At 42.8% G+C, this 24,742-nt stretch overlaps 1 long non-coding RNA gene across 3 annotated transcripts in view; it reads left to right on the forward strand.

The window, feature by feature from the left end:
* The first annotated feature begins 665 nt into the window (after positions 1 to 665).
* LOC119843838 overlaps positions 666 to 24,742 on the forward strand; it is an 87,763-nt gene continuing 63,686 nt past the window's right edge. For 2 of the 3 annotated variants that reach the window (XR_006275874.1, XR_006275873.1), the window contains exons 1-3: positions 666 to 1,050; positions 11,224 to 11,357; positions 16,042 to 16,156. This is a non-coding gene — a long non-coding RNA (uncharacterized LOC119843838). The remainder of the gene's footprint in view (positions 1,051 to 11,223; positions 11,358 to 16,041; positions 16,157 to 24,742) is intronic. The other variant, XR_005289057.2, reaches the window with a different exon arrangement.

A 24,742-nucleotide genomic window follows, 5' to 3' on the forward strand; every position in this document is an offset into this window, starting at 1 on the left:
CCCTCCCTTGCTGTTTTAAAATATATAAACTCCAAGTCTGTTTAAATCACAATAACCCAATTATCCTGCACAGAAATAGGGCTAAAGCCAAAAGAAAACCATTATAATCCCTACAATGAAAGTCCACAGCTAACAATTGAGAAAAGAATAAACACTATTCAAATTGTTACATGTTAAGATCTACATCATTTGTAGATAAACAAATTTACATTTTAATGTTAAATATCTGGAAATACTACTTATGTCTTAAACTATCTGCTGAGTATTACATTGAAATGGCTACAACTGCAGTGCATACATAGAATAATTCTGTTTGCTTAAGAATCTCATTCATAATTATATTGTCCAAAGGCAGCCTAAGAGTGGGTGAGAGGCATTTTCAATGGGAGAAATTGTATTTGGATCAGATATTTAGGATGGGATTTTCAAAAGAGCTTAGCATTGACCAAACTCTGCTCCCACCAAATATTTTTGTTCTACCTTTAATAGCCTTGATGCATTCATTTTCAGTTTTACAACAAGGGCTGGATCCTTCTGAAGTCCATGGGGGCAAGATTGGGCTGCACATTTTGTTCCCTAAAGTCTTGTGGGTGGTCACAGAAACCTGATACACTTGGAGAGCAGGGAAGAGGTTAATTCAGGTCATGAATGAGGTAGGAAGGAGACCAGCTGGGGCCAATTATGTCCCAAAGAGGCTTGGTGTGTGACCAGCCTGTGTTTGCTGAGGGAGGGAAGAAGGCAGTGCCTTTGGAGAAGGCTCATGAAAGGATTCAAATCTACTGAGCAGTAGGATCGAGCAAGTAGCAGAGGGAGAAGTAGGATGTGATTACTGGAGTGGCCTAGTTTTTGCTTCTCTGGAGGGAGACTGGCTGGAGCAAGCCATCTTCTTTTTATTCCTTTGTTTTGTCTGGATTGGGGTGCAGAAACTTCTCATTTGTGGAACTCTTTTAGAACCCAGAAGGGGAGGACGTTTTCTGCTTTGACTTGAGGGACAAGCTATCCTATCTGCTGGAGAGACACTGAGGCAGCAACTGCACCATTCAGAAAGAGGTAAGGCACTGGCCCATAGGTCTGTTACAAGGGTAGTTTAAAACCCTCTCTGATGTAGAATCGAAATGTTTCTCTTTCTCAGCAGACTGGAAAAAACATGGCATGGAGAGGGTACTATGATGGAATCAAGTAAGAAAGGCCCTAAATGTACCTGGTTTTTAAATTAAAAAAAAGAAAAGAAAACAACCCAGAAAACTTCCAGGTTTATCCTAGGGTCTCTGTCATGGGGAGGATGCTAACAACTATTAAAAGTAAAATAGAACAGAATAAAACGCTTCAAATTACAATTACCTTGACTATGCCACAAGTCTTAACAGTCAATTTAAGAATGCCTCCTTTGGACAGCCATACAATCCTAACCTTTACTGCATGGACTTGGCAAATGAGCTGAAGGAATGGTGATTTGTGCGTGACTCGTGTTAAGCTGCTCACCATGACCAGTGTGAAGTGGTTTTCAAGAGTCTGAGCAGACTTTGGCTCAGCTGGGTGTTCATGTAGCTAATACAAGCACTATTCTCTCTTGGGAGTAAACTAACTCCTGAGTGTTTACTAAGGCCTTGCTTAAGCTACACTGGCTTAACTCAAATCCATTTTAAAATTGATTTAGTTAAACTAGTGACTCTGGATAGTTTGTCTTAAACCAAGCCTATTTTATATTAAGCTAAGCCAAAATAAGTGTCCTAGACATCAAGACTAGAAGGGACCATCATGATCATCTAGCTTGACCTTCTGCACATTGCAGGCTACAGAACCTCCCCCACCCACTCCAGTAGTAGGCCCAAAAACTGGCTGAGTTACGAAGTCTTCAAATCTTGACTTAAAGACTTCAAGTTACAGCAAATCCACTATTTACTCTATTTCAAACCAGCCAGTGTCCCATGGCCCGTGGCATAGAGGAAGGTGACCCCCCCCTGACATTTCCCCTCCCCGCTGGCAGAATCTCTGCCAGTCTGACCAGGGGGAAATTCCTTCCCAACCCCAGATATGGTGATCAGTTTGACCCTGAGGATGTGGGCAAGACCCACAAACCAGGCACCCGGGAAAGAATTCTCTGTAGTAACTCAGAGCTCCCTCCATCTACTGTTCCATCTTAAGCAGCTGAAGACATTTGCTAACAGTCATCATGGTTGGGCCATATGCCACTGTAGGCAGTCTTATCATATCATCAACTTATCAAACTTGGTCTTAAAACAAGTTATGTTTTTTGCCCCCACTACTCCCCTTGGAAGACTGGTCCAGAACTTCACTCTTCCATCTAATTTCAAGCCTCAACTTATTGATGGCCAGTTTATCTCCATTTGTTCTTGTGCCAATTTTGGCCCTTAAGTTGTGTCCACACAAGTGGTTGCACTGGTTTAAAACACTTTTTAGGCTGTACCTACACTAGAAGCTAGAGGTGGGATTCCCCTTGTGAGTATAAATAACAGTGTAGCTGTGGTAGCAGCAGGGAGACGCAGCTTAGTTGTATGCGTACGTACCCTATGTACCCACTGGTTTCAGGCGGCTATGAACTCGTTAGATATGCTACCACAGCTATGCTATTTATTCTCTCCTTAGCTCGATGAGAGCTAATGGTAGCTCATAGCATAAACATAGCCTTAGGTACACTAGTGCAACTTTCTCAAGTAGACAATCCCTAAGTATTCGGGTATGTCTACACTTAAAAAACACACAACCCTGAGCCTGGGCCAACTGTCTTGACTCATGGGGCTTGCACTATGGGGTTAAGTAGCAATGTAGATACTTCCACTTGGGCTGGAGCTTGGGTTCTGTGGGCTGAAGCTTGGGCTCTGAAACCTAGAGTGCGGGGAGGGTCTTGGAACCCAGACTCCAGCCCAAATGGGAATATCTATACTGCTATTTTTAGCCCACTATTGTGAGCCTGAGTTGGTTGATCCAGGCTTCAAAACCCCACTGCCAAGGGATTTTTGCTGTTTGCAGTGTAGGTGTACCATTAGATATAGAGGGGCTGGGCAGCAGCTTTCTCACTGATATTCTCTGCTCTTTGGACAGCTATCAGTGTATCTTCTGGGCACAGACAAGGCCTGCTACTGATGAAGCTATGGCTAGTTGCATCACTGTTTCAGTCTATTATAACCATCCTGGTAATATTTGCTAAATCAGGTTTTGATTGCCCTGTTGTACTAATAAAATATTGGTTTCCCCTCCACTCTCCTCCCTCTTGATCAGTGAAAGCAAACAGTTTCCATGACTAATAATACGAAGTGCTATCCATCTTCAGTGCTGTACACGCTAACTAAACTAATCATGGGAGCTCGCTTTCCTGTGGGCACAGCAATAAAGTAAAAAAATGACTGCAGTGTGAGTGGGAATGAAGAAAGAGGGTCATGTTTCAATACGGACCTAACTGGGTGTGATACCTAGATTTCGGGAATGCAACTGGTGGCCAGGCTTATGGTGGGCAAACACTGGCCTCCGTGCATGATCAGTAAAGGCTTTTCCTACAACTCTGCATGTCCCATCATTTTATTACTAATATAACAGTGACCAGTAGGCAATCATCATGTCTCTTAATGGCAGAGGCCAAAGACTGAATGGGCCACAGAGACATCCTACCATCTCTCGTTTAAAGTTTTTCCTGCAAGTCAAACACATTGGTAGAGCCATGGGTGGCAGGTATCATAGGCTGGGGAAGGCTGTGCCTTCCCAAACAGCCAGGTGTGACTCCACCCATGCTCCACCCCCAGGCACCCTCCTGGTTCCCGCTCTGGCTCTTCCCAGTTCCCCTGTGACATGGCTCCCTCTTAAGCGGCTCCAGCCCACGCCACCCGCCCTCCCTCCCAGTGCTGGGGAGGATGGGACCGCACCTCCCGCCGCTGGGGGCCCTAGCCTGGAGTGGGGGCCAATGGCTGCCTTGAGGGGGCTCTGGGGTCCGGCAGGGCCTTGGTTGAAGGGGCAAGGCTTCGGGCAGAAGGGCTAGTCTCCCTGAGCCAGTGGTCCACACACCGCCCATGGGAAGAGCAATGTAGGAAGCGTTAGAATGCTACTGCCAAGCCTGTTCTGTGGATAAGTGAAGGATCTCTGCTTCCAAGGCTATCAGAGAACACTTTCTACCAGCCCTGTGCTTCACTCCAATTTCTTAAAGAATAAGACTTGGTCTGATTCAGAGGAATCTACAGTGACTGATGCTTACTGACTCGTCTTTGGTCTAGAAAAAGAAGTGAAAATTCCACAGGAGTCAGCATTATCTGTGAGATTACCAGGTCTTCCTGATCTCTGAGTAGACTGGCCTAAAGCCAAAGCTGCAGAAGACGGTATAAACAATTGCTTTTGGGACCACTGGGGAGTGTACAGCAGCAGGCCCCATTAAACTTTTAATAGGGTGCAGTGTGCCCATTGGCTGGTGTGGAAGGACCTCTCCAGTCATATCACTCTTCTGCTTCTAGCTCAAGAGTCCCCTATTTCCTCACATGTCCCTGGTATACAATTGGCCAAGATTAAGACTGCACTCCTATGGTGGAGCAAATCACAAGGGAGGAGGAAGACTCCTTGTGCCCTCTCCCGTCTCTTGCATGCTTATGCAGGACAAGGCGCAATATTGCCCATTAATGTTTTTGTTTGTTTGATTTCAAAGCCTAGGGGATTTGGATGCCTAACTCCAGCTCCAATTAAATGAGTAATTAGGCATCAATTGTTTGAGCAACTTTGAAAATCCAAGTCATCATTCTCCGTACAGATGGGCCTGGGCTGCCAAGTTCAGCTCCAGATCTGAACTTCTCTAGAGTTCATTTGGGCTCCTGGGCTATATAAGTTTTGAGATGTTGCTCTTCATTGCTGTCATTAGACTCTTATCTTTGCCTGTTGAATAGGCTCTTAAGTTTCCCCCTTACAGTATGGTAATTATCCTAATCATATTAAAGTGCAGAAGAAACTTTAGTGAGGAAAATAAAAACAGACTGTACTCAGGCTGGCAAACTTTTTATTTCCTTTAATGTTCTGTTTTTATGTCTTACTGCCTGGACCTATCCCACTAATAAGCTTTTAATGACTGTTCCCACTGATATCATAGTACTTCATTCTTTGCATGCTGCCTTTATTTTCTGCAAGAAAAATCAATTAAGCACCATGCCTCCCTGACCCCTTCTTGTATTAAGGCTTATCCCAACAATTAGGATTGCATTATAGCATTCCATCTTTTTAAATTTTTGTACTACAGACATTCCAGCAAGTCAGGTGTCAGTGCAAAGATTAACTTTACTGCAACACAGTACATATTTTAGCTCACGTTGGTATGAAACCACTTCAGTGGCCTAATTACAACGCCTACATAATTTTTTTTTTTTAACAAGACTGACTTACTTTGGGCCAGAGTTACTTTTGCAGTGGTTTCCTTGATAACATGATACAAGCCCCAGGATGATGAGTCTTATTTCCTGTAGAGGGAAGAGAGGTTGCTATAGATAGAGCACCTGAAGCCAGTCACCTGATCCAAAAAAAAACCCAAAAACCCTGCTTCAGTCAGACATGGGGAAGGAGTTGAAGCAGAGAGCAGTTTGGAAGGAAGCAGAGGAGAGTTTGGAGAAGTGCTGTGGCAGGCTAGAAGACCAAGACCCTAAGTAAAGGGAAACTTGGCTTGTGGAGAGAGAGGGCAGGAAGCCCCACAAGCTGAAGGGCTGGAGAGGGAAATAGCCCGGGGAAGGCATCGCTAGTTCAAGTGGTTTGCTACTATCCCTAGGGCCCCTGGGCTGGGACCCAGAGTAGAGGGCGGGCCTGGGTCCCTCGCTGTCTACTCCCCTTCTCTGGGATACTAGTAGGACAGTTGATACCCCAGATCAGGGGCAAGAAACAGTGCCCTGAACCCCCCCCCCCACACACACACACAAGAAGAGAAAGTGTGGGACCCATCATAGTAGTGCCAGCAATGTGCCACAATAACTTATTTCTATGTGAATATGGTAGGTTTCGGGGAGGTGGGGGGGAGAAGATTGCAAAATGCATTTTTCTACAATCCAGAGCATTGAAGGATTTCATAGATTTGCCCAGAAGGAGCAGTTCTTATCACCTGTGTTACACAGGCCTTAGAACTCAGCCAGTGATTCCTGCATCTAGCCCAACTATTGGTGGTTGAATCAGAGCATGTCTTTTAGAAAGGCACTTGGTCTTGATTTTTAAATACTCCAAGTGATGATTTACCGCATCCCTTGGTAATCTATTCCAATGGCTAGTTACTGGTAGAAAATTGCATCTTATTTCTATTTTGAACTCTGCCAACTTTCACAGGTAAGCAAAGTTGCTGCACTTCAGAAAATAGCCCCAACTGCAACAATTACCCTTAATTTAATCATTTAAAGGAAATCGTAGTTATAAGTTGTACCTTTCAGCACCAAGTATCACTCTGTCCTATCTGTCACTTGGCCCTGTAGCTCATAGTTTGGATAATTTGACTCTCCCTACCTCCTTCTACAAAGTCTGTGTAAAGCAAACAAAAAACTTCTGATTATTTCTCCTGGGCTGGATGTCCCAGCACAAAGCAAGCACACTTCAGTTCTCCTGGTGTTTGCTGTAACAAATGTCTCACGAATGCAGCTCTAAATGTACGTGATCCTGTGGCATCAGAAGAGACTTTCCTTGCAAATAGCATTACCGATCACCGCCCTATCTGCACCACTGCTCTACAGCGTTATCTCTATTGGTTCTTCCTGCCTCCTCCTTCCCTGTATGCTCTGTAACTGTTCAGAGCACTCTGAACAAACAGAGCCCTGGTCAGATTATATCGCCCATGGACATCAGGGTCTCCCCTCTTGCTCTCCCACTGTGATGTGAGAAGGACCCCATAGAAAAGAATGGGGGCCCAAGGCAGTGCAGTGGATCTGAAGTTAATGTTAAGCCAAGCCAAAACAAAATTCTTTGATTAGGAAACATCAAAACATTTAGTTTTGATCAAAAATGTCAAAACAGAATGTTTCAAGATTTCTGTAATTGAAATTTTCCCTTTTTGATTTGTTTCAGCGACGTATCAGTTCTCTGTCAAAACAACTTCAGCAGAATTTTCAACCAGCTCTAGAGAAAACACTTCAGTTGTTATAGTGGATAGTGGTAGTGGTAGTGATGCATTCCCAAGGGGCCACAGACAAAATCAGCACTCCTGCTTGCATTCTTTTTATTCCTTTTTAATTTTAAGCAGGTCATGGGACCTAACTTATTATCCATGGCAAACTTTTTGCTACTAATTATTAGATGTCAGATGATAAAAGGAAATAATTTCAGTTGTATTCATTTCATGAGAGATTTATTTTTGTTTTAGTAGATATTTGCTGTTATCAAATCTACTGTAATAAGTCGCTGACATGAGAAGCTGTTACTGCCTTTGGATTACTATTATAAACTGATCTAAAAGTCTCAAATGTTTTGGCTTTAAAAAGAAAATAAAGCTCGCTTTGGCACAGATCAGTGTGGTGGAGCTAATGAAACAGTGTCTATTTTGCTTTTGCATACCAGGACGCTTCCACATCATAGAATATCAGGGTTGGAAGGGACCTCAGGAGGTCATCTAGTCCAACCCCCTGCTCAAAGCAGGACCAATCCCCCACTAAATCATCCCAGCCAGGGCTTTGTCAAACCTGACCTTAAAAACCTCAAAGGAAAAAGATTCCACCACCTACCTAGGTAACGCATTCCAGTGCTTCACCACCCTCCTAGTGGAAAAAGTTTTTCCAAATATCCAACCTAAACCTCCTCCACTGCAACTTGAGACCATTACTCCTTGTTCTATCATCTGCTACCACTGAGAAGATTCTAGATCCATCCTCTTTGGAACCCCCTTTCGGGTAGTTGAAAGCAAGCTATCTAATCCCCCCTCATTCTTCATTTAGTCTTCTGCAGACTAAACAATCCCAGTTCCCTCAGCCTCTCCTCATAAGTCATGACACATCTTTGGTGTCGGATTCACACATGCTCTGCCAGGCAAAGCGGTGTCTCTCTCATGTATTGTAAGCTCATCACTTGAAGCAGAAAGTGAGATGGATTGGAGCAGAATCATATGGCCCAAAAGAAAAAGGGCGATAATATAATACAAATTATTTTTAAAATCAAACTGGTTTGATCCGTAATCTGCCAGGCATTTTGCCATACTCCCTTCCCCCCCGCCCTCAGAACTGAGCAGGATGGAGTGGGAAATGCAGGAACCAAAGGGCAAACTCTCTAAAAAGCATGGTAATGGCAAGACATGCTCTTTATAAATTAGTTACATATCAGAAACAAGGAACTGAAAATATTTAAAATACTGCAGGAAGCCAAAGAAGCTGATGAAATCACAATTTAAGGGTAGTTGAAATTCATGGCCTGACTTCCAGCAATGCTGAGTGCTTACAGCCCCAAATGAAAGCAGCAAAATTGGGGTGCTCAGCAATACTGAGAAATTAGGCCATGAGAAAGGATAAGGATTAAGTGAGCTTGAAGGCTGTTGCGACTTCCTTGCAAGAAATCGAGAGCATAGGCTGGCCACAAAACCAAGCATGTCTACATCCCCTTTTTTATTATTATTACTGGAGATGTCCTTTATTATAGCAGAGTCCAGGCATGGAAAGAGACAAGAAGGCTTTTATTCCAAGCATTGAATGGATCTCGGGGTGTGGCAAATATCATTGTCACTTGCTCAAATGGTTTTTAAAGCAGTATTATGCACCTAGATTCTGACAGTCAGTAGTTCCTGCTGCGCAGGTCTGAGTGCAGATTATTGCTGTCGCTAGGGTTCACAGACTGTCTCTCGGCCAGATCTTGAAATCTTAGCCAAAGACTTCATCAATGTCAAATTCTTGTTCCGCCCTAGTCAGGAAGTGTATGCCATGTAATCCTCAATGTACATGGTGGCTGTCAGGTGTACTTTCATGTGGTGACCCCTCCGTTAGCATAGCCAGAATCTGAGCAGAAAACTTCTGCCGGAGACTCCATCTGCTTTCTTGTTTTCTGGTGTGTGCTTCTAGGCCTGACCAAAATACCAGTGAAGGCAGTTATGCCCCCAATTTTAGCAAGCATATGACTAAGCCTAAACACAAACAAAGTCCAACGGAACCACTCACTAGAGTTGGCTGGAAAAACTTCAAATTTTCAGTGAAATCAAACTCTCTCCACTAAGTGATTAAAAACTTGGATTTGGAAATCCTGCCATGGTGCCTCATGGGAGTTGTAGTTCAAGTGTCTTATATCCCCTTCTCTCTGGGCTGAATTCCAAGATGCACTGTAGTTTCTCCTCTTGTTGAGCCACTGAGGTACATCATGGAGTGTCTGACTCTGGTGCATCAAGGGAGATGTGGTCCAGAGAAGAAAATACAGGCATGAGGCATTGTGGTGGTATTTCCAGAACAGATGTTCAGGGTGTGAGAGTGGGCGGCGGGGGGGTGTGTGTGTGTGGATGTTTTTACAAAGCTTAAACTTTTTTTAATTTTGTTTAAAATCCATTTTCTGTCAAATTATGTTGATGAGAATTTTTTTACCCGCCCTATACTCCCCTGCCTACATACCTTGCTGAATTGGGGCAGCCAGAACTTGGTCCCCAGTTTTCTACTTAAGTAGACTGCCATCTGAGTCCACAAACAGCTTTCACTGAGCTGCCATCTCCTCTCCAGACAAGTATTTGAGGAGCCTGCTCGCTCAGGCTTTGACGCACTTTTGAGGGCAGTCTGAAGAAATCAAGGCCTAGATAAGTATTTGCAATGGATGGGCCTGTTCCTAAATTCTTGGGCTTAATGAATCTTTAGACTGATCGGGCTGTAAGGGAGCCACTGTGATGGTTGGATGAGAATTAACCATGGAAAAGTAGGTCAAGTTGTTTTCAGTAAATGAATGTTATGAATCAGTGCAAGAAAACCAGAAGAAAAACTGAATTAGTCCAAACAAAAGCCTACTGATAAACTGAAGGAGTGTGAGATCCTGCTTGGTAAGCAGGAAAATATGGGTCTAGAAATTAAGGAACCAAAATTGGTGTGTCTATATTAGGCCTAATTCATGGACTAAATTATGATGGGCTATTCCACCCATCACTCCTTTTCGGGTCCTTAATGAAAGTGTGTGTGTTTGTGTGTGTGAGAATAAGACTAGACAGAGCCTACTGAACCAAGCTTCACCATCATGGGGGGCCTCCTCCCTCACCATCTCCTGGGACACGGGGCCTTCATCATCCTAATCCTGATAGATGTCCTGACCAGAATGGGCCAAGAAAGGGACCCAGTTGGCATTGGGACTCCTCCGGAGCCAATAGAGGCGGTGACCTGGGATGAAATGGGATTGACTGGAACAGCTACAGCCCATCTCAGTTAACTTCTTTTTATCCAAAAGGACAGTTATTACCATCTAAGACTATCAGACAAGTGGGTTTTCTTTCTAAAAGCTCTTTCCAGCTAAAGGGAGAGGAGCAAGGGGTGTTGTTAAAGTGAGATTCTTACTTACAAAACATTTGAAATGTAAGGTATTGTTTTTTCCCTCCTTTTCTTTATCCTTCATAGATGTTTAACAATGTTTGCCATGGTACTAACTAGGCCGAGGTCTCTGTGTACCAAACACCAGACCTTGTTTCCAACTAGTTAATGTTGGACAGTGATTAGGCTGTTAACACCTTTAATTCCTATATTCCATTCAAAAGTGTGGGATTCCTCTCTGGTGGTGGACAAGGGCCCCATTTCAGCAAGTAACTCAAAGAGAGATTTCAGCATGGTGGGATGAGGTCTGCTTCCTGCCCAGAGAGAAAGCAAGTCTGTTTTGTACAGACACCTGCAGCGGTAGCTGAGCTGCGTCTGTACCCTCTGCTAGGGGTAGATGTAGGTCTGTTGCTTACTGTGCTCTCACCTGCATCTCTATTCTGGGCACTCAGTCTAGCTATGCTAACCCACCAGGAAACAAACTGCAGGGTCATGTCAAGAGTGGACTTTATCAGTTTTTCTGCTTGGGCCCAGGGATTCCAACACTTCCAATCTTATGCTGGGAGTCTAGTTACTTTAGGACTGGTTGTTTGTTTGGTGTTTTTCCCCCCAACCTGTCTCATGAAAACACAAGAGCCTGCCCACTCACACACTCTTGCTTCTTCAAAATGATTTTTATCTCCAATTACTGTCAATGGGGCTAAAGCCAGCAAGATGGCTGCCATTTCCCTTAAGTCTAACTGCATGTGGAAGTGAGGCTTCCCCTAGTAAAGATGTCTGTCATCTCTATTGTTTGCAGTGAAACTGAAGCCTTGCCATAGGTAAAATGGCTGCCGCTGTCATTTGGGAAGGCCAGACAGGACACTACTGGGACACAGACTGAGAGGAGCAGCAGAGACACTGCAAGAGATGCATCAGATAGCTGAGCAGGAGGTAAATTTAGTAGTTACAAAGAGAGAGGGGTGGCTGTGCACTGCCCTGTGCTGAGGGCTTGTGGCAAACCCAGAACGGAGTGCTGTCTAATTATGGTTCTGATCCTGCTCACTTGGAAGGTCATGAGTCTTGCAATTGACTTCAACTGCAGCAGGATTGAACCCTTAATCTGCATTTGCAACTAGTGTTATAGCAGTGCCAATGGATGGCATGTATTGACACCTCATCTCTTTACTTCAGTGTAAATCCAGAATACTATTGAAAGTACACCTATATTTGAGCGGGGTGTGTGTGTGTTTGTGATTCCTAGCATGCAAAGAGGTACCCACGCTAGCTCTGTTCGAGCTATCATGCTTAAATAGGAGTGTTGCTGGGGTAACACAGGTGGTGGCTTGGGCTAGCCATCCAAGTATGTAACAGGGTCCATGTGGGTACATATTTGCACAGCTAGCCTGAGCCACTGCCCAGACTATATTGGTTGAGCTAACACAGGAACATCTAGGCAAGCTGGGAATCATACCTCCCAGCTTAATGTAGATTCACCCTGAATTTCACTGGCAAGAGGTCTGAGTTGGACCCATAATACTTGCATAACTAAAGCAACCTTATTAAAATAAAAAGAATCTGACTTGACTGCAGGCAAGTAAATTCAGGATTAAATCTTCAATACACAATAGCAAGCACCAAAGTAAAAGCTAATGTGACCTCCAATCATGTTTTGTTATTGGCTTAATCCTTAACTGAATTTTTTGCTTTTGTGTGCCTTTCAGACTACTAATGCTGTTTTAATGGAGTCCTTGCTGCAGATTTTTTTTAATTGAACTTGTTCCAGATTTTTACAATTTGATGTATCTTGCTGTAATTACCAGAGAGCTGTCATTGGTGGGTTTTTAGTAGGAAAAGATGCTCAGGGTTACTTATGACAATCTCACAATGTTATATATAGTAGGTCAAACTCTGAAAGTTGTTGAGTACCTTCTTTACTCCATTGACCCCAGTGGGATTTTGGGTACTCAGCCTCACAAGGCTTATTGTAGTCTCTTCTACAATTGACCTGAAGGCAGCATTACAATACATGTAGAAGTGTTCTGTTTTTCTAATGTGCAGTTGAGAAAGACCTGGGGCCTCTTCCAAAACATAGTGAAGACCGTGGAAAAGATAACTGATGATTCGAATGGGCTTTGGCTCAAGCCCTATCAGCGTGATGGAGAATGGGTGGCATCTGTCCCAGCTTGAAATGAATTCAAGTTACACATGGCCTCCATAAATTAAACACGGGGCTGGATCCTTCACATGTATGAATTGGTGTTGCTCAACGGAAGTCAATGGAGTAATGCCTGTCTACCCCAGCTGAGGATCTAGCCCAGGAATGGGCAAACTTTTTGGCCCAAGGGCCACATTGGGGTTACAAAACGGTAGGGAGGGCTGGGTAGGGAGGGCTGTGCCTTCCCAAACAGCCTGGCCCTCACCCATCCAACTCACCCTGCTCCTTGTCCCCTGACAGGCCCCCCATGCCTATCCAAACCCCCTGTTCCTCATCACCTGACCGCCCCTTGGGGCCCCACCTTGTCCAATTCCCCCCCCCCCCCGCTCCCTTACCATGCCACTCAGAGTGGCAGGACAGGCTTATTAGTAAGCCTGGGAGGTGGGCCAGAGCGGGGGAGGGGCTGGGGGCTAGCCTCCCAGGCCGGGAGATCAAGAGCCAGGCAGGACGGTCCTGCGGGCAGGAGTTTGCCCACCTCTGATCTAGCCCTACAGGGCAAAGATCTCTTGCTATCTCCATCAACACATACCCATTTACAACTCTGATTCTAGTGAGTTGTATCTGAGACTGTAACTTGGTCTACCATGAACAATTATATTTTCCTTGGCTCTTGTTAAAGCCTTCCTTTCCAAGGTACCCAGGGACATGCAGCAAAATTTATTAAAACACAGTTAAAACAGGAACAAATAAACTAGAAACATAATTTCATCCTATAAATGATGCTCAAGCATGCAAATGTGCCCAGATCTGATGAAGAGCTCTGTGGAGCTCAAAAGTTTGCCCCTTCCACCATCTGGAGTTAGTCTAATAAAAGATATTCCCTCACCTAAAAAATGAACAGTCATTTGGTAGTGTGTTGGGCTAGACTTCTACCCTCCACTGGCAATAGTGGAGTTACACCCATGAGGAATTTGTCACATGCACTTTTTTTAATGTAGTGTAATTTTAGCTGACACTAATTACTTGCTGTAATGTGTACACTATCTTTTAGGGGCCTAATAAATTAGACAAATGGGTAAGCTTGTTCTTTGCAATAACCATTGGCTCTGAGTAATCTGCAGCCGATCGTGGGAATTCTGCTGTGATTTCAATAGGAGCATGATCATGCCTTTGGTTTTCACCATTTTATTAGAAATAACTTTTCTTTCCACTCACTGTTCACCTCCCCAGCTCAAATATTTATTACTTTCAGTATTGTGGTGATTTATTTCTATTTGTTTTTAATTTCCTTTTGCAGTGTTTCAAATGGTACCACAAGCTATGAATGGCTTGGTGTTAAATTATGTAGAGGTGCCACATTGCTCTTGAATGCCTGCTTTTGATGAGGTTATTAAAACTGTGACAATACAAATCACCACAGCAACAAAAAACATAAATCCATAGCCTATTCAGACCTCTTGTGTATGAAAATATTTGAGTCCTCAGATACTGAGTTACAATGAAATTCAAGAAGCACAGTACGGGAGTCTGACCTAAAATATATCAGCATTTATTGGTACTTGATCTTTGAATAGTCAAGAGCGATCAGTTTTTGTTCTCAGGAAGAACAGCCTTGTGGTGGAAGTAGTACTCTGAGATCCGAGTTCTGATCCCACCTTTGCTACAGGTGCTACCTATGTTACCTTAGGCAAGCCACATAATTTCTCTGCACCTCAATTCCCAGTTTATCAAGTGGCCAGAATATGACATTCCCCTGTCCATTTGGATTGGAAGATCTTCAGGGAAGGAACACTCTTAGAATGTGTGTGTACAGTGTGTAGTGGGATGGAGGCAAACCAATAACATGGCCCTCAAGTGATACTGTAATAATTATTTGTATTGTGGTAGTGCCTAGGATCTTCAGCCATGGATCAGGACCTCATTGTGCTAGGTGCGGTACAAATGCAATAATCAACTGTAGAGGGGAGAGGTTTGGGGCACAGCACCAGAATCCAGAAAAATTTGCGTTCCAATACCAGTTCTATTACCGATACTTTCCAGTGTCTGTGCCTCCATTTTTCCCCAACATCTCTCTAATGGAGACAACAGTTCTTTTACTATGTTAACACACTTGTTGTGTGAGCTGAAGATGACCTCCCCATGCAACTTGTTTAGAAAAAAAGATTATTCCCATATCTTTCCATTGCATACTGCACAGTGTGGGGAATAAGGAGCCTCCTTCCCCCTGCTCACCTTGATTTGTCTGTGTCAACATTAGATAGAACTGTAGCCCCTATACTGTGGCATGACAAACATTTGAGGATAACGTGTGTTGTGTAATACAGGCTCTTTAAACTATGAAGCATATCCTATAGAGGCCAAATCCTGCTTGCCTTACTCATGAATAGTCCTGTTGACTTTAGCGGGACTTAATGTATTTGAAGTCAATGACGCTACTTGCGTAAGTAAGGAGGACTGGATTTGGCTCAAATTGTCTAGTTACTCAATGAAGCTGTTTGTATTTTTTCCTCACTGATTGACATTACGTGCCAAGATTTATAAAGACATTGCTTTAGTGGACCATATGGTCTCTGGCTAGCCCTAATGTTCCTATATATCACTTCAGCGGTGAGGCTTCCCTGAGTCTAGTAAGCCTAATTTGCAATGGTTCCCTTGTTTTCCTATGGCATTTAATAATGTATTCTATATATTCTGTCTTGCAGAGTCTTTTAAAACATTTTGATATTGCATTATACCAATTGCGTTATTTGAATGCTGAAATATACCATTCAAATGTCCTCCTTTTTAAATGAGGAGTCAGTCTCTCTACCAGACAAGGACATTAAAGCAATCAGTAGGGTAATGAGTTTTTGCCTGGAGTTTGTTGGCTGGTTAAAATGTACAACAGGAATATATTTCACAGTTTGATTTAGTGACAATTCATTACAGCATATTTCTGTTATGATTGTTTATAAAATAGCAAAGAACACTTTATTGAAACCTCACAATCTGTATTTACACCAGTATCTAACAAAAGATGTGAAAACACTTAAGATGGCTTCTTAAATGGAATGTTTTAAACAACTGAGTTTTTAGCAATATAGTGGAATTCAGTAAACGGCTTGCTACTAAATTTTGGAAGAAATACAATTGCTAATCTGAGCAGCAAATGTGGAATCTTCATGGGTTGCAGTTTTATTGCTCTCAGCTGGGCATCAAGTAAATATGAAAAACTAATGGAATAAAGCTCCATTCAGGGTAAAAAAGCTCTGATGGAGAGCTGATGACAAGATGTACAGTAACCAGAGCTGGTCACCTTGTCTACAAGTTTAAAAATTTCCATATTTTGAAATTTTCAGGTTCCCCCCCCCCCCCCCAACGTTCTTGTTGTTTAACAGGCTATAAAGCTGGCTGAATTTTCAAAAGTTTAGAATGTTCTTGAACTATGGGGATTCTTTGTTTTGTGTTTTTACTCCTCTTCTCCCAAAACTTCAATTCCAGCCTGAACAGGCATCAAGAGATGCTGGTGAGGAACAAATGCCTCCAGCTTCATGATAGATGATAAATTGCATTCTGCCAAAATGAGTGGGTTGGTCTTCAGTGATTATATCAACTGGTAAGTTTTATAACGTGTCAGGTCTTCATCTTAAAGTTAAAAGAACGAGGAGGACTTGTGGCACCTTAGAGACTAACAAATTTATTTGAGCATAAGTTTTCGTAGGCTAAAACCCACTTCATCAGATGCATGGTGCAGGGCTGTTGAGAGTATAAGTCTGGCATTCAGCTGGTGAGGTCAAGGAGTTTAACATCGGCAATGTTTCCGCTTCAGTGCAGCTGTCTGGATGTAAACGTCCTGTTCTAATGTCACCAACCCACCATAGTGCTTGTCTTTCAGTTCAGGTCTTAATAAGTAAATATTAACTGCCTGCTCCCCCCTAGGTTATTTTTGTGCATATGCAGTAAGGCTTTTATTATTGAAGATGAGTTCAAATTGTATTGTTTGCTATTCCTTATATTCAAGGGGGCAGCTTGTCGGCTGGTTTAAAAAAAAAAACCAGCATAGCTCTACTGTAGCAAATAGCTGCATTGTCTAACACCAACTGAGGCTCTGGACCAAGGTATTGTAATGTAATTATGCTTCAGTAATGGAGCAAGTGGTTGATGGAAGGTTAGAAATAGCTTTTGGCCTCTTTGCAGGGAATAAGACATTGTTTCATAGAATAGTTTGACAGAGAATGAGCATTAAACCAAAGTTCAGATTGTCTTTAATACCTGGCCAAGAAAATGGCCACACAACATACCAGATACCTGTCATAAATCCCAGGGTTATGCCCATCTTTTAAAATGAGTCACTAATCAGAACTATCCCTTGCTACTCATAGGAATCTGTCAAGTATAATCTTCCTGTCAATACATCCACAATACTGCTTTAAGGGTATCAAGAAAACTACCCCAGTTGCCAGCCGCTTTGTGCTCCCAAGAAAACAAACAAAGGTAGGGGGTCCTCATTTAGCTCTTGTTGAAGGAAACAGTGGTAAAGGATGGAGGAAACAAACCACTATGCATTGTTTTCCCCTAGTCTCTTTGCACTGCAATAAATGTCTAAGGAATTTAGAATTCTATAAAATATGCAACACCCCAATGGCACTTTCTGGGGCACAATCTGTGATTTCAATAATAATTCTATGGCAACTGGCTGTATCATGTAGAGACTGACTAGGTGATATTGGGGGAATGCTGTACTAATAAAGCATGGCGCATGTTTGAAGTATAGAAGTGTTTGCATTTTACTCCCAAGAAAGTTTCAGATCTTGAGGCTATGAAGATGCTGAAAGGTGTTAAATGGAAGGTGAGGGGAAAATAGTGTCCTGGACATAAATAAGAATCTACATTTCTGTGTAGAGAATGACTGACTGTCAAAGGCACAAGGAACAGTTAAGTATCCTAGTACCCTTCCACTTTGAAAATCCTCTATTTCGTTCACTGACACTTCACTAACTGGAATGTCTGGGTAACTTTGTTACTTGGGTCTTGTCTACATGGGGAAATGGACCAGCACAGCAATGCTGGTTAGATTTTTAGCTTTTCTGGAATAGATTCCCCCTATGGACACACACTATTCTGGAATAAGCATTTATTTTGGAATAATTACAGCTTTGTGCTATGCCACTCAACTTCTGCATGTAGACAAGGCTTAAGAAGCATGGTTGAGGTGAACAGTAAGTAATTAGGAATACATCTAAATCATGCTACAATGGGTCAGTTACCTCATAGGCCCATACAAGACAATTTCAACTCTTATTAAAAAAGGAACATGTACCTTCCCTTGTACTAGAGCTTATTCCATTAACTCCTCAGCAGCATCTGTCAGGTTTCCCATTATAATCTATTTTCTGGTCTCTAAATCTTGGCTGTAATGATGTGCTGCTTGTTGAAAGTGGGCAAGAAAGGTGTCAGCAGGGAGTGATTAATCACAGAATGTGAAAAAACTATTTCCCCATTTTAAAGGCTTTGTACAAGAGGATCATGGGGGTGTTAGCAAAATAGGTAGTACTCCAAAGTTTGCCTTGAAGCATCTGGGCAGACTTCACATTAAATAGATACAGCCAATGGGGAAAGTACAAACTCAAATATAGGGTAGGTCTACCCTGCAGTCAGAGGTGCGACTGCAGCATGTGTGGACATATCAAGCTAGCTTTGATCTAGCTATTTCCAGTAATAATAGCTGTGAAGCCACATCCAGCCCACCCTGGATCCAGAATATGTACCTGAATGGCTAACCTCTGCTGCTGCATCTTCATTGATCTTGTTGTTCAAACTACTTCGATCAGGATTCTCTGCACCTTGAAGTCTTTAAACCACGATTGGAGGACTTCAATAGCTCTGATGTAAGTTAGGGGGTTTGTTACAGGAGTCGGTGGGTGAGATTCCATGGCCTGCGTTGTGCAGGAGGTCAGACTAGACTATCATAATGGTCCCTTCTGACCATAAAGTCTACGATTCTATGTTCACACATGCTTCAGTCACACCACTGATGGCAGGGTAGGCCTACCTAAGTAAGTCCCTATGTACATAGTTCCATGACAGAAGCTATTTCTCTCTGCTCTGTGTTTAGCGTGACAAAGAGTAGTATTTAGACTAGAATACAAAGGGTCTATTTCTCCACCTACATCAGTCTTTTTTTATTCCTGTTTCACCATCACTGAGGTCAGTGAAGTCACGCTGGTGTAAAATTGGCAGTTCAGGGGAGACTTAGCCCACGGGCTTCAAAGCAGCCATTATGGTTTATATTAAGTCCCTGATTCAGTTAAGCATGTGTTTATACATACCATGGATAAGCCTTAACGAAAGAATCCTGCAAAAACTTACTCATACAAGCAATACTATCGGGGTCAGCCAAGGCCTAGCCCAAGTGATCAGTCTGGACATTTGCAGGAAGGGGAATTTGCCTGCATGAGACTCTTATGAAGGGGAATGGGAGGAGATGCACAGCCCACCCTCATCCAATTCCTCTTCACCTATAGCAGAACCATCCCACTTCCACTTCAAAGGAGCCACAACTGGGTGCAGAGGATGGTGCTGAATTTGCCCTACCCCTCATTTCTGCTAAATCCAGCCTTCCTCGCTGCCTTCCAGTGCAGCTGGTCAGTTGGGAAAGTGTAGGAAGACAAGCATTTTGAAAAGCAAAGACAGATGGTCAATAGCAACTTGAAAATTCTGTTATCGATGCTAATAGCATGAGTGATGTCACATCAAGGAGAGAAACTAAAAATCTAAAGGAGTTCTGTGTGAACACATTTCACAGTAACACACAGACCAAGGCCTGGAGCTTTCTGGCTAAGAGATTGCTGACAAATGATCTCCGATCTGGCAAAAAAAAAAAAAAAAAAAAAAAACAACCACACACACCAAACACACACAACCTACCTAGCCATTCTATGACTGCTTTCACTTTTCTGTTTACTTTGGTAGCAGAAATGACAGATTGACTTGAGTATAAGTGGCTGACTAGGCATTCTTAGATGCAACTGCTGGTCCTCCAGTATTTTATATTTATGTTATGGTAGCACCCTGACAGAGGGCTAGTTGTAGCACCCTCATCCCTGAGGTAGCTGCAGCTTGGAGCAGTCTGCAGGCTCAGCTGGAATAAGTTAACCACTTTCTGTTGAGTGGATATGAACCCCTGGGTGGTAGTTACTAGGCTATTGGTACAATTGGCAGCAATTGGGAGGAACAGGGAATAGAGTGGAAGGTTTAGGGGGTGAGCAACAGTGTGGAAAGTTCCTGCTGCAACATACGTGTGTCTTCTCCTGATTGCAAACAAAAGGAAAGGAGAAAGTCAAACATGCTCAGGCCGTGAGGTGATGGTACACTGTACTGCCATGCCTGTTTCTGGGTAGCTGCAGGAGTATCCTGTGACACACTTAAATGGGCCAAGTCCTTTCTAAATACAGGGGAAAGGCAATTATTCAAATGCTGTCTATAGGTTAATAAAAAAAAACACCATAGAAGGGAGATCGGTAAAATAAGTCACACAAGGAAATTCTGACCATATACTTTGAATTGCATAGGGAAAGAATCAAAACTGGCTTTTTCCCCCCCCCTTCCTTCTCAGCAGATCCTGAAGTTCATATGTGTTGCTGCATGAATTGCTTTTTCCTGGTGGTCAGACAGCTCCAAGTACTGTGATCAGAATCTCATTGCTTGGGGCCAGAGACTAATGTAATTTTTAATATAATGAAAAAAGTTAGTATGTCAATCCATGAATTCCAGGCCTTGTGTCTTTGACTGAGAGCGTTTAGGGGTCAAAGTACTGAATTACATGACTTAGTTTCCCCCTAATTTTATTTATAAACAATTAATCAGTGGGCCATACTCGACCATGGTGTTTATGCAGCTAAAGATGCTTACTAGGATTTACAAAGCACTCACAGGCATCTAACATTTCTTGACTATAATTACTGTCACCTTTTGGCTTTTACCACCCAACCCTTCTGTCTTACAATCAGAATAGACGTTCTTTAGGGAAGGGATTCTTGGAATATATGTACAGTGCCCAGCACATTGGAGTTCTGATCTTGGTTACAGCCTCTGATATGATCTCAGATGTGACTGTGTAAATGTCGAATAACCTCTTTTGAAGTTGATAACACTATTCTGGGTTTTCCATCAGCATACCTATGCTGGACCACATTCGGATTTGTTAAGGAATATGTAAAATCTTTAGTATTAAATCTGAGCTAAGTGAAAACTAGCTTTTAAAAATGTGTTTAGGTAAAAGCAAATGCTTATTATGTGTTCAATTGTTTTAGTGCACTCAAGTCTATTGGGAGAGGGAATTGACTGTTTTTATATGGTTTAGAATGTGTCTAATACACTAAATGAATTGCCAAAGGAATGTTTGCTTTATTTGGAGATGGAGAGAAAATAAAGAGCTGGAAAGACAATAAAGCCACTTACTATGTGCTCAGCTAAGGAAGCAAAATTGCACCCAACTCAAGAGACCTCAAAGTGACAGTTGATTATGGAAACAGAGGTAAAAGAATGCTGGGAATAGATATCAAACTTTACAGAGAATTAACTGACATAGCAAAGCACTTTATTCTTTCCCCACACTAAAGCTTGAGTGATCTTAATGATTGACTATAAGACGCTAGCAGGTGTAAACTACATCAATTGAATAGTTGTCAGTGACAGAAGAAGTGGGAACTGGTCATAAGCAAGGAGGTCAATGCAGGGGAAGATTCTTTGAAGTGCTGAAGCAAAATAGCTGTTGGATTGAAGTCAAGAGAGTAGTGAAAAGTTTGAAGGAAAATCGTAATGGTCAAAGTTTGTTTATAGGCAAACTACAAAGACGACAGGTTGAAAGTTGTACTTAACAGTTTCAGCTATGTTTTAGGTAGCTAGGAAGCTTTCAGCTAGAGACTTCAATGGAGGCACTGGGCTAGAACTCAAATGAGGAATTCAGTCAGAGTAAAAGACTCCTTCAGATTTTCTTGGGTTCATGCTTATGTATGGTAAAACTGCAGCCTGTTCTGCAGGGAAATGATCACCCCACCCCTCACTGAATAACTTTGAGGACTGAGGAGAACTTCCTGAGCTTTTCCTCCCAGGCCTCTCTCCTGTGGGATGTTTCTTTGGGTTGCTGGTGGCCTACTCCCCTTGTCAGGCAATCAAAAATGGAAGATAAGCTAGAGAAATCCAAACCAAGGTTCACTTGAGTTATAAATTAAAGGGATCTATTGCTCCTTGTTTGACTTGACCCAGTTCACCCAACTCTGTTTAAATTGTCTCTTACAGCACCATCAAATTTTAAAATGTATCCTTCTGACCAGAATAGCTATTCCAAGCACTCTGCAGAACTTTGGTAGTGGCTGACGTTACAAGATTTAATATACTCTTAAAAATAGGAGCTCATGTAATTTAACATTTTTTTAAACAGAAAGTGCTCTTCCTATAGAGAAAGGGATAGCAGGGGCTTTTGCTCCAGTACTTGTCATATGCTTTTTTTTTTTAAATGGCATGATGTATCTGGAAGAGAAAATTGATGAAAATTCTCCAACCAGTTGAACAAAGATTCTTAGCTGTATGTTTACCAGAGAAGTGGATACAACTCCTTTCAGTTAAGAGGTGTATGTGAGCATCCAATCATTGCCAGATTTAAAGGATAGCATTTAATGAGCAGATGACCTTTTCAGCCCAGTTCTTTTCCCTTCTAATGAAAAGAAGAAATTCTGTCCTCCACCTACTCTGGCAGTTGTCAGAAAACAAAGGTATGTATCCAGTGATCTTATGGTCATCCTCCCCAAATGACTGCATAATGAAAGCACATTGCAGCAGCTTCCTATTTAAAATAGAGAAGGATGGTGGATCTATTTAAAAGGGTCCATTAATACATTTCAGTATAAGTGTCTGTCATCAGGATCTTTTTTGTTATTTAATTAAATGTGCCTGGAATCTGACACAAACAGCAAACCTAAAGCTTTGAAATGCTGAAGCTAGGCTTGCTAGTTTTAGCAGTGCTATCTGACTGACTTTCTCTGCTCTAGAGACCAGCAGGAATTTGGGGTCTCAAAGTTTTGTAGTGTGGACCTCTGCTTAGACATTCTCACGGACAGCTCCCTTCCATCTATGAATGTGTAAACCACCTCCCTTCCTGGTCATGTTTGCATAATATGCCTGCAGCAACTACAGCCATGGCTCCTTTAGCAAAAGTTTTAGCCTAAATTTTCAAGTGGCTGACACTGAGTGCCCTATTTCTTGGCTGCCCACCTAGAAACCTTAAAGGTGGCTGAGTTTTCAGAAAGTGCTGAGTGCTTGCTCTCTAATGATCAGTCCCCTTTAAGGTGCCTCAGATTGAGCTACCAAAATCACCAATCATTTCCAAAGGGCAGGTATTAGGACAGGATTCAGTGTCGTTTTAGCGGTCTTAACAGAGATCACTGGTACCTGCTGATGGGAGGGGCAGAAGGGGGATTTAAAGGTTTGCCCCCAAATAGCTTCAGTCATGTTCCCCCTTACCCGCAGCAGTCACTTCCTGCAGCTCCCAGATGTTTGCTGTTGCCTCTCCTCATGGCTGCAACTTGTAGATCTAGGAACTTCCATACAGGATGGGGCCCAGCTGGCAAACCCTGTGTGTCCCCTCCATGCGTCACCTCTCGGTCTTAACATAGCATCTTGAAACAAAGAGGAAGAAGAGTGGATTAAGTTCTCTCCGATGAACTCACTCAGCCTAGTGAGAAGTGCCTGATTCTGATTACAGTTAAATCAGTTTGACCAGTTATTCCTGATTTATAATGATGCAAGGGAAATCAGAACTATTAACTTTAACAATCACCTGCTACTCTGTTAGGAGTCCAGGCACCAGTTGAGGAAAATATCTTTGTTCATGCAAGCGCTTAAGTGTGTGCTTAAAGTTAATCATCATATGTATTTTCCAGAATAGAGGCCATAAATCTTAGTTTAAGCTAGAAAATACTTTAAAAAAAAAAAAAAAAACCAACCACACCTGGGAGTGCAAGTAACTAACTGTGTAGCAAAGCAACAAGACTCACCAGTGCAGTGCCTCCTACTGGTTGTCCAGGGAATTAGTTCTCTGGAGGGCCCTCTGCAGGCCACTGTCTTGCCTGCCGCTGGCATCAGTGTCCCTCCCAGACCCCAGTGCCCTTTTCCTCAGGGTTTTGCCCTAGCAGTACCCCCTCTTACTCTGGGTTCCCTCTCCCAGGGGAACCCCCAGCTCTCTAAACCCACCTTGCCTCAGTGGTTACTGCCAGTCATTAGCTAGCCCCCACTCACTGGGGCAGACTGCAGTGTAATGGCCACTCATCATTGGCAAGGGGTTAGGACCTCTGCCTATTCCCAGGCTGTATCTTGACAGCCCCAGTACCTTTCTGGGCCTTTACCAAGATCTGCAGCCTGGGGGTTTACCAGGCTGGAGCTCCGCAGGCCCTTCCCTAGCATTGCTCCACCTCAGGTACCTTGCTCCCAGGCAACTAGTCCTTCCTATTCCAGGGCTAGAGTGAGACTCCTCCAGCTCCTGCCCCCCAGCCCTCTTATAAGGGTCAGCTGGGCTCTGATTGAGCTGGCCACACCTGTGGTCAGCTACTCCCTCAGCTTTTCCCAGCCACAGCCCTCTCCAGGGCTGCTTTTAACGCCTTCAGGGCAGGAGTGGGGTGAGCACCCTGCTACACTAGCACTTAGAAATATATTATACATATTAAGAATCTACACACACATGCTAAAATGCTTTTTAACTGAAATAATGTACACACAGTTTTCCTATTAACAGCAGCAAGCTAAAACCTGATTTTCAGGCTCAAGTTAGGAAGAGTGCTCTGGGGGATATTTTACTTGTTAATAAAGTTGCTTCCATTCAAACTTTTTGATTTCTACTGCTATTTCATTATGGTCATTGAATGTCCTCTGACATCTCTCGCTTCAAAAATATGCCTTTTTGTTATTAGGTTCATAAGTATCTTCATCTATTTGAAAATATTTCCCAGTGTCCCTACATCATAAAGCATCACTACAGTTGTTTGCAGTGATCACTAATTTAAGCGGTTCTCAATTAAAAAGCTCAAAAGAATGAAACAAGCATTTTTAGAGGCTTACATGGGATTGTAGGTCTGTTCTAAATAGCCCATCATTTACAGCAGTAAATATAAACTGAGACCTCGGGTGGGACATAGACCATCAGAACTAT

This window comes from Dermochelys coriacea, chromosome 15 (genome assembly GCF_009764565.3).
Source record: "Dermochelys coriacea isolate rDerCor1 chromosome 15, rDerCor1.pri.v4, whole genome shotgun sequence".
NCBI lineage: Eukaryota > Metazoa > Chordata > Testudines > Dermochelyidae > Dermochelys > Dermochelys coriacea.